Consider the following 10,887-nt stretch of genomic DNA (forward strand, 5'->3'; position numbering starts at 1 on the left):
GAATTGCACTCGATGATTAAAGTCATCATCATGTAATTGCTGATGTAGCGACACATGAAACGGGTGAAAGCGGTGACGATGCAGTATGCGCATGACACTACTTTGACTCAGTCCACCGGCTCTCGCAATGTCCCGTGTACTCATGTGCGGGTTCATGGCAACAGCAGCTGACACACCAACTGCACCCGCTTCTCCTATGACGGGCCTGTTACGGACCCGTTTGCGTGCTACGACCATACCCGTTGCATACAGTTGGCGGTAGATGTTTTGCAATGTGCGGCACGTTGGATGCTCTCTGTCCGGGTACCGTTCTGCATACGCCCTGCAGGCTTCAGCTGCATTTCGTCGACACTCGCCATAGATGAGTATCATCTCCGCTTTTCAGAGTTCGAATACACCATGGTCACAGTTCCTACAACACTACACTATCACAGACGCCTGGTAACATGGTGTACTACAGTTGGTCTGCGTGCGGAGACGAATGCGGAATAACAATAGCAGCAAGCGCTACATGCGGACACTGCGACAGCTAGACCAAACCACAACAGTGCACTACAGCCACACACGTAAACACGGTCGTCATCGTAAACATGTCCCTGCAGATGCTGCTCACGGCCGTGGCCCGTGTTTGTTACGACACGCAACTGAACGTCGGAGGTCTCAAGCGTCAACTTTAGGTTACAATATCAACGGATGTAATTAACATTTTACAATGCAACAAACGGCACTGATTACGTATTTGTTTATATGTTCAGATGTACTAACAAAACTAACGTGGTTCCATTTTAAAAAGCGTAGGTTTGTGTTAAAAAACATACTTCCGTGCATTTTTGTATGGTTTGTATTAAACAATTACACTAGCCCCTCTCCTCACGTTCGGTCTGTGGAATCAGTTCGTCAGTATTTGATGTGGTTTACGAAATATATCCAGCGGTATCGTTAGATGACTCACGCTGTATATTAATGATCACTGGTACATCTTCAAAATTTGCTTGGGCCCTACCTGTGAAAACAAAGTCGGGAAAGAAAGTTGCATGAGTGACAGAGAAATTGCTGCGGACAGGAATGACTTGTGTCCTGCAAATCATCAAAGTAACCACGGTGGCGATTTTTATAATAGATATTCCAAAACTGTACTGGAGTGGAATGTAGAACATCACTACTCACCATCCACCCACATGAAAGCAAGTATCAGGGAACATTTAAACAGAACGATGAAGCCCCATATTATTATAATTATAATCATCATCATCATCATCTATGAACAGTTTCCAGCCCCAGGTTGGAACACTAGCAGACTTAATCAAAATATCCACGGGTATGCTGCCGGTCTATAGTGTCCAACGGGCACAATATTTCGGCGATCATACATGTCGCCATCATCAGGTGAACTGACGGACTGAGCTCCTGTAAACGTGCCGGCACGGAGATCCGTACGCTATGGCTGCTCAGAGGGAACTGGGTTCGGTCACGGCGGCAGCAGATTTAAATGCCCTCCGCCCGCGGCGCGCTCCCTCCGCCATCCGCGCCCCGCGCCACGGTCGCGCGGTGGAACAGATTGCGACGGCGCCTGAGATGACGTCGGTGTGATGGCTCTGTCCGCCGTGGTCGTCACAACTATACGTTTGCTCGATTTACTCTTGATTAACCGGATCGCTGGTTCCCAAGCCCTGCTAAGATTATAGCACAGTCACGGTTTATGAGGTCGTAATTGGTGCGAATTTCGATGGCCTCTCTAACAACGCTGTCCCAGTATCTCGACGTCTGTACCAGAATCCTCGTGCGGTCATACTCCCTGGCGTGATTTTCCGACAAACAATGTTCAGCGACCGCCGACTTGCTCGGATACATCAGTCGAGTGTGCCTCTGGTGTTCACGGCATCGATCCTCGACGGTACGCATCGTCTGACCAATATACGACTTGCCACATTGACACGGGATCTGGTACACGCCGGCCTTCCTCAAACCGAGGTCATCTTCGCGCTCCCCACCAGTGTACGAGTTTTTTTGGAGGACAAAACACAGTTCCGACCCGGTGTTTCTTCAGAATGCGGGCGATTTTTCCCGAGAGTGCGCCTGTGTATGGAATAAATGCAGTGCCTACCTCCTCCCTCGTGACTTCATCCAGCTCAACAGGTTGTGCTGCAGTGGTTGGGCGGAGAGCACGTTGAGTCTGCCACTCTGAGTACCCATTTTTTCGAAATACAGTTCTCAGATGTTCCAATTCCTGGGGTAGACTCTCTGCGTCAGAGATAGTGCGCGCCCTATGTACTAGAGTTTTAAGTACCCCATTCCTCTGTGAAGAGTGGTGGCAGCTGTCTGCGTGCAAATACAGATCAGTGTGCGTAGTCTTCCGATACACCCCATGACCTAGGGTGCCGTCAGCCCTTCTCTTGACCAAGACGTCAAGGAAAGGTAATTTACCCTCCGTTTCAGTCTCCATAGTGAATTTGATGTTGGGGTGTATGGAGTTCAGATGTGTAAGGAAGTCAAGGAGTTTATCCATACCATGTGGCCAGATGACGAACGTGTCGTCCACGTAACGGAAAAAGCAAGTAGGTTTCCATACGGATGACGACAGGGCTTCCTCCTCGAAGTTCTCCATGTACAAATTCGCTACAGCCGAGGAAATACGTCATGAAACTTGTCGTGCGTTGACGAAATCCAAGCCGATGAAGTCAAATATCAGCAGTAAAGAGAGGGCGGCCATTCGTGATCTGAGGGAGCGCTCTGAAATTGTTGTCTTACCGGCTGACAAAGGCAATGCTACAATTGTTGTCTCCCATAAGGACTACACTGATAAGATGCAGAGCCTGCTAAATGACGATTCCTACCGGAAGATCAGCGTTGACCCTACAAAGAGGGTGGAGAACAAGACGAGGGCGCTTCTCAAGGACGCAGTTTTACCGGAGGGTGACGCTAAGAAATTGTTACCCCAAGGTCCGGTACCGCCTAGACTATATGGACTCCCGAAGGTTCACAAAGATGGGGTACCATTTCGCCCCATTGTCAGCAACATCAGGGCACCTACATATTTGTTGGCCAAATACCTGACGGGAATATTAAGTCCTTATGTGGGTAAATGCCCTCATCACATCCGTAATTCCGTGGATTTTGTTAAACGCCTTGATAGCTTCAGGTTGGATGAGTCAGATATCATGGTGAGTTTTGACGTCGTTTCCTTGTTTACGAGGATACCCCTGCGAGAGTCACTAGAATTGATTAGTCAGAAGTTTGACGAGAAGACCACTGAACTTTTTAGGTATGTCTTGACTTCCACGTATTTTCTTTTTAATGGAGAATACTACGAACAAACGGAGGGAGTCGCCATGGGTAGCCCACTCTCACCGGTGGTAGCGAATTTGTACATGGAGAACTTCGAGGAGGAAGCCCTGTCGTCATCCGTATGGAAACCTACTTGCTTTTTCCGTTACGTGGACGACACGTTCGTCATCTGGCCACATGGTATGGATAAACTCCTTGACTTCCTTACACATCTGAACTCCATACACCCCAACATCAAATTCACTATGGAGACTGAAACGGAGGGTAAATTACCTTTCCTTGACGTCTTGGTCAAGAGAAGGGCTGACGGCACCCTAGGTCATGGGGTGTATCGGAAGACTACGCACACTGATCTGTATTTGCACGCAGACAGCTGCCACCACCCTTCACAGAGGAATGGGGTACTTAAAACTCTAGTACATAGGGCGCGCACTATCTCTGACGCAGAGAGTCTACCCCAGGAATTGGAACATCTGAGAACTGTATTTCGAAAAAATGGGTACTCAGAGTGGCAGACTCAACGTGCTCTCCGCCCAACCACTGCAGCACAACCTGTTGAGCTGGATGAAGTCACGAGGGAGGAGGTAGGCACTGCATTATTCCATACACAGGCGCACTCTCGGGGAAAATCGCCCGCATTCTGAAGAAACACCGGGTCGGAACTGTGTTTTGTCCTCCAAAAAAACTCGTACACTGGTGGGGAGCGCGAAGATGACCTCGGTTTGAGGAAGGCCGGCGTGTACCAGATTCCGTGTCAATGTGGCAAGTCGTATATTGGTCAGACGATGCGTACCGTCGAGGATCGATGCCGTGAACACCAGAGGCACACTCGACTGATGTATCCGAGCAAGTCGGCGGTCGCTGAACATTGTTTGTCGGAAAATCACGCCAGGGAGTATGACCGCACGAGGATTCTGGTAGGGACAGCGTTGTTAGTGAGGCCATCGAAATTCGCACCAATGACGACCTCATAAACCGTGACTGTGGCTATAATCTTAGCAGGGCTTGGGAACCAGCTATCGGGTTAATCAAGAGTAAATCGAGCAAACGTATAGTTGTGACGACCACGGCGGACAGAGCCATCACACCGACGTCATCTCAGACGCCGTCGCATCTGTTCCACAGCGCGAACGTGGCGCGGGGCGCGGACGGCGGAGGGAGCACGCCGCGGGCGGAGGGCATTTAAATCCGCCGCCGCCGCGACCGAACCCAGTTCCCTCTGAGCAGCCATAGCGTACGGATCTCCGTGCCGGCACGTTCACAGGAGCTCAGTCCGTCAGTTCACCTGATGATGGCGACATGTATGATCGCCGAAATATTGTGCCCGTTGGACACTATAGACCGGCAGCATACCCGTGGATATTTTGATTATGAAACACACCGGGAGAAACTCAAGAATCACACTAGCAGACTTGTGCATCGTGCTACATTTACCCACCCGAGCACGGCTGTGGCCAACCGCTCCGTCCTGTTGCCCACACCGCGGGCAGTCGAGCCCAAGTGTACTAACAACGGAGTACACCAGCCAGGGTGCCTATTCTGTATCTTTCCGCCATTGAGCCGATCATTTCGGTACTCAAGAGCATCGAACGGTCTGGTACTCGATATAGAGTCCCTGCGTTATTCAGTATGCATTTCGGTAGCGATACCATTCGGGTCTAGAGAACTGAAGTGCTGTTGTCGGTTCGTGTTGCGTAAGTTAATCAAAAGCAAGCGGCCACAGATCCGCGCATGCGCACTGCAGCGTGCACAGCGCCACGAACACAAAGCGGCTAGCAGACGACACAGGCGCGCTATTCTTCCAAGTACCGAAAACTGCGTTTACGTTGCCATAACGCATGACGCCGCATTCCATCGAGCTGACGTGTCCACCTTCATCGCTCTTGCCTCCTCCTTAACAGTATCAGGTGCAGTATATCCATTTCCATGATTCTCAGCTGAAATGCATAAAAAATTTTACAGGTTCTCTGACCGCACGTCAGAAAACACACAGAAATCACGCAATCATTACTGAGGAAGTGCGCTCTTTCATGTAAGTTATAACGGATATTGCAGAAAAATCTTAACTTACACGAATAACAATGTCTCAGAGCGTATTGCATGTATGAAAAGGAGAAAAAAATTATGCTCAATTCTTGTAGTATTGTGTACAGGACCGTAGGCTGACTTCGTTGCCAAACGGTGCTGTGTAAGTCATGGTTTCCAATATCAGGCTTCACATAATTGCTTTCCATTGTTACTTGAAAGTTGTAAACACGCTTCTATAGTTACTAACTAACCCATTTGTGGGAAAAAGTACACAAAGGCACTAGTGACGTCAGTTCACACTCATGTAATATACGTAAGCAGAGCCGATATCTTGATATTTAATGATCTTTAAACTCTTATTTGCATAAAAACATAAAAATAACACGTATTTTGAGAGAATATTGACCGAAAACGTTTTTTTTTGGGGGGGGGCTGTAATCATTCACAGTAACAACCTAACCTAACCATATTTCTAACAAAGGAAAATAGTCTATTATGAACTCACTGTCCACCGCGGTAGCTGAGTGGTCAGCGTGGCAGACTGTCAATCCTAAAGGCCCAGGTTCGATTCCCGGCTGCGTCGGAATTTTTCTCCGCTCAGGGACTGGGTGTTGTGTTGTCCTAATCATCATCATTTCATCCCCATCGACGCGCAGGTCGCCGAAGTGGCGTCAAATCGAAAGACCTGCACCAGGCGAACGGTCTACCCGACGGGAGGCCCTAGCCACACGACATTTCCATTTCCATGAACTCACTTTCCAACCGGATGCGTCCTCTGGTGATTCTTTAGTAACCCAATCACTAAATCCAAAGCCAAAACCGCTAATATGTTTAAAATAACAAATTATAGATGTATGTAAACCACAGCTCACTGATCGACAGGGCCAGACCGAAATCCAAAACCTCTCGATACAATTGTCATATAATCGGTGGGAGAACCGTTCGGTAACAGGTCTCAGAAGCTTACTGAATAGGATGTTTCGATAGAGAACCGAAAATGACGTCACTACCGAGACTAACCTACTACACCGGTCAGTATGAACGGTACGGAATAGGGCCCCAGGATGCGCCGTCAAGGCCCGCGGCTCGTTCGGGTATCCGGCCGCGCCCGAGTGTCAAGACGGCTCGGTGCAACTGGGGAACAGACAGTGTGGGGAAGGTGGGATTGACCGGCCACACACGTGCGGAATTGCTTTCTGACTCATCTGCACTCCTTTGAGAATCGTGAAGATTTGATGTGCTAGGAACAGGGGGTTCTGGATCCTTTATAGAAGAAAATAACACTTAATGTAAACTGATGGATGTGCCACAAAAAAGTACTTCCTATAATGTGGAAGTAATTGAATTCAAGTCAAATGGTTTAATAGCCCTAATGTTTCTATAATGCTTTACATTGCACCCGTACCACATCAAAATGGCTAATGCAGCTTTCGCAGAATGGGTAGGTCTAGTATGCAACATTAAAGTATTTTACATTTTTCTGTTAATCTAAAAGTTTTCATTACGGAACTGAGTGGCTCAAGCTTTCCTCGGAATTCGTTGAGGATGATCCACATGCTTTGCATTTGACGTAACTTTGGAATCAGGAAACACGGAAAGTAAAGTCAGTTTCAAATTACTTTCACTGTGAAGCTTGTTTCTGGATTTATTTTTTGTATACGTGTAAGGAGGAAAAGCCTTTTCACACAGATATGCGGCCGAGACAAATGGCTCTGAGCACTATGGGACTTAACTTCTAAGGTAATCAGTCTCCTAGAACTTAGAACTACTTAAACTTAACTAACCCAAGGACGTCACACACATCCATACCCGAGGCAGGATTCGAACCTGCGACCGTAGCGGTCGCGCGGCTGCAGACTGTAGCGCCTAGAACCGCTCTGCCACACCGGCCGGCTGTGGACGAGACAGATAATAAACTTGTTACGTCCTTAGCTGATAACATTAACGAAAAATTTATCGGTGGCAAAGATTTATTATCTGTAATTCAATCACTGGAAATTTCGACTAGCTGCTCGTTTCAATTTACACTTCATGTGGATCCCAAAATTATTGTCTTTCGCAAAGAGCTGTGAATCCAGCTGTTATTATTATATGTAGTAGGTAAATAGTGTTTCAATTTTTTCCAAATCCCTTCAAATGTTCTTCAGTTTTATGCTTGGCATTTTCGCCCGAAATAAGGTGAATTTCCAGTAGGAAATCCTGAAGGTTCAAATGGTTCAAATGGCTCTGAGCACTATGGGACTCAACTGCTGAGGTCATTAGTCCCCTAGAACTTAGAATTAGTTAAACCTAACTAACCTAAGGACATCACAAACATCCATGCCCGAGGCAGGATTCGAACCTGCGACCGTAGCGGTCTTGCGGTTCCAGACTGCAGCGCCTTTAACCGCACGGCCACTTCGGCCGGCTCCTGAATGTTATAGAAGACTCAATTTGATATGAATTTAGACAGATTGCCAAACTACAAGGCTTTTAATGAGCGATTCGATATTGTCTTGCACATTACACAGGTTTTTGTTTGGTGCATGAAGCAATAAATTTCAGCTGTTGACTTTTAACGAAATTTCTGCCAGACAAGGTACAGTCGGAACTCCGACTTTTGCGGCTGGTCCCGGCGGAGGTTCGAGTCCTCCCTCGGGCATGGGTGTGTGTGTGTTTGTCCTTAGGATAATTTAGATTAAGTAGTGTGTAAGCTGAGGGACTGATGACCTTAGCAGTTAAGTCCCATAAGATTCCACACACATTTGAACATTTTTGAACTCCGACTTTGCCCGGGGAAAAGTGTACCAGCTGAGAGAAAGATAAACGTCATAGAATATGAGAACAGTTCTGTTGCGATATAATCGTCTTGCATCCGTGTTAGTCAATAAAACCTTTTAAATACTTAGGTTAGTATTACAAAAATTCGGGAATTAATAGGATAACCATTAAGACAATTAATTGTTTTCAGTGCATTGTGAGATACAGAGGGTTTTGACAGGCACCTAACAATAAGTTGAGTCAACAATTACAAGCGATAGTGGAAATTTAAGTAACCATCTCGTTGTCGATGTTACAGCCGTGAGTTACGTTAATATAAGACCAGAGGTGAAGTACTGTACCGGTAAATACTGTGCGAAGTGAAAAACTGCTTGCAAACGAGGCACACAGATTTCGTTTCGCCCGAGCGCACTAGGGGTCCGCCTCGGCACAGCTCGGTCCGGCGGGCCCTGGGCGGCTCGACCGGCTGAACGGGCGGCGCGACACGAGGCCCGCGCAGCAGTCGTGGCTGCGGTCCCCGGTGGGCCGCTCGCGCTCGGTGCTCGCCTCTGATATCTAGTTCTGCTTCCCAACCATCTTTCTGTGTTCACTCTTTTCCAGTCCTCGACGCTTTTTCAACACACTTCACCACACCTTTCACCCATCTGACCCTTGGTCATCCTCTCGGTCGTTTCCTTCACGTCCCCATTTCGTGTATCTTTTTGGGGATTCCCTTGTTTTTCATTCTCTTGAAGTGCCCATACCATCTTAGCTTTGATACTTCTATCTTGCTCTGCAAGGGCTCTTCTTTTATTACTTGCCTTACCCTTTTATTTCTCAGCCATCTTAGGGCTGATGTTTCTATCCTGCTCTTCAAGGGTTCCTCTTTCATTACTTCCCTTATCCTTTTATTCCCCATCCTGTCTCTCCTTGTTGCTCCTATCCTACTTCTGAGAAACTCCATTTCACATGTCTGTAATTTGTTTGCAACTCTTTTCTTTATCACCCATGTTCCAGATGCACAGTTGATTTCTATATATCACTTCTTTGCTGTTTCGCGGAATGTCATTGATCCAAACTACATTCCCGACGCTTCACGTGAATGCTTGTGCCTCTCTGCCGCATTCACTGATCTCTTTCTCATTTGTTCCTGATCTCTTTCTTATTTGTTCCATTTTGCTCTCTCACACTTCCCAAATACTTGAAACTTTCCACCTTCTTCAATTGCTCACCTGTAATCCTTGGTCTGCTAGCTGGTCTTTCTTTCTGTTTGTAATCAGGATCTCTCATGAGTTTATATTTAATTTCATCCCTCAGTGTTTCACAGTTTCATCTCAAGAATCCAGCTGTTCCTAAATCTCCTTCTCCCAGTTGCCCCAGATCATCACATCATCCGCAAACACCATTGCTTTCATGTTATCTTCTCCAGTTTCTTCTGCCACCTTAGTCATTATCTCATCCGAGACCACTATGAACAGGAGAGGTGAAAGTGCACTGCCCTGTTTTACACCATTTGTTTTCTAGAAACAATCTGTCCTTTCATTTCCCGCTGTCAAACAACTCACACTTCCACATTTGCCCCTACTCTGCTTGTTGTCACTTTTTTCAGTCCTTTCTTCTCTAGTGCTTCCCAAACCTTTCTTCTACAGACGCTATCAAATGCCTTTTCTATATCGAGAAAAGCCATCACGAGGTCTTCCCCACACTCATTGTTCAGATTCTGCTGTCCAGGATCATTTCATATACCTTGGCACAGTGTGGTGCCAGTGTGACTCTCCTGTAGTCTCTACAATCCTTCCTACTCCGTCTCTTCAATACAAGGATAATTAATGCCCTCTTCGAATCTTCTGGAGTCTTCTTCTCATTCCACACCAACCTCATCATGCTATACAGTCACTGTTTGCCAACCCCGTTTGCGGCTTTCACCATTTCGATATTTATCTATACCTTGTGCCTCTCCTCCTTTCATCTTGTCCAGTGTCAATCCCATTTCTTTCCATGTCAGGCCCTTCTCCCTGCCACCCCCCCCCCTCCCCCAGGGTTTACTTATACCTCCCTTAGTCTATTGTCTCCAAGTCTGTTCGGATTTATCAGATGTTCGAAGTTCCTCTTCCACACTACCCTGAGTGTCTCTTTGTTATGAACTTCATTTCCATTTCTATCTGTCATTATTTCTTCCTCTCTCAAACCACCCTTCTTCCTTTTGGCCATTCCATTTAGTAATTTCTTGCTGTCTCTGCTATTTTGCTCCATCATCTTTCTCCATTCTTCCATCCACTTTCTTCTCTCCTCAATGATTGTCTTATTTGCCTCTTTCTTCTTATTCTTATAATCCTCTCTTGCTAATTTGGTCCTTTCTCGGATCCATAGTCTGAAGGCCTTGTTCTTCCTTCCCACAGACTCCTTCACTCTTTCATTCCACCATGGTGTCTCCGTTTTCTATCACTTGTCCCTCCCCATGCAGTTACTGCAGTTTCTGCCATAGCACTTTTAAATTGTCCTCATTCCTCTTCTCTTGTTCTTGGTTTATCCTTTGGCAACCTTTCCCTTATAATCTCTTGATGTTCTTCCTTGACTTACTTTTATTTTATTTCCCATACTTTGATTTTTCTTTCTTAATTCTCTGCCTTCTTCCATCCTCCATGATTCCCATGTTCACCGCTAGTAGCCGGTGGTCTATCCAATGCCTCAGATGGTAGTGCCTTTATATCTGTTACAGTCCTCTTCGTTTCCCAATCATAGAGCATGTAATCCACCAAAAATTTCTGCGCTATATTCTTGCTGTACCCCGTTACTTTGTTGTTCTCTTTCTTCCAGTAAACCATACGTCTTGCA

Source organism: Schistocerca piceifrons, chromosome 1, assembly GCF_021461385.2.
Source record: "Schistocerca piceifrons isolate TAMUIC-IGC-003096 chromosome 1, iqSchPice1.1, whole genome shotgun sequence".
Taxonomy (NCBI): domain Eukaryota; kingdom Metazoa; phylum Arthropoda; class Insecta; order Orthoptera; family Acrididae; genus Schistocerca; species Schistocerca piceifrons.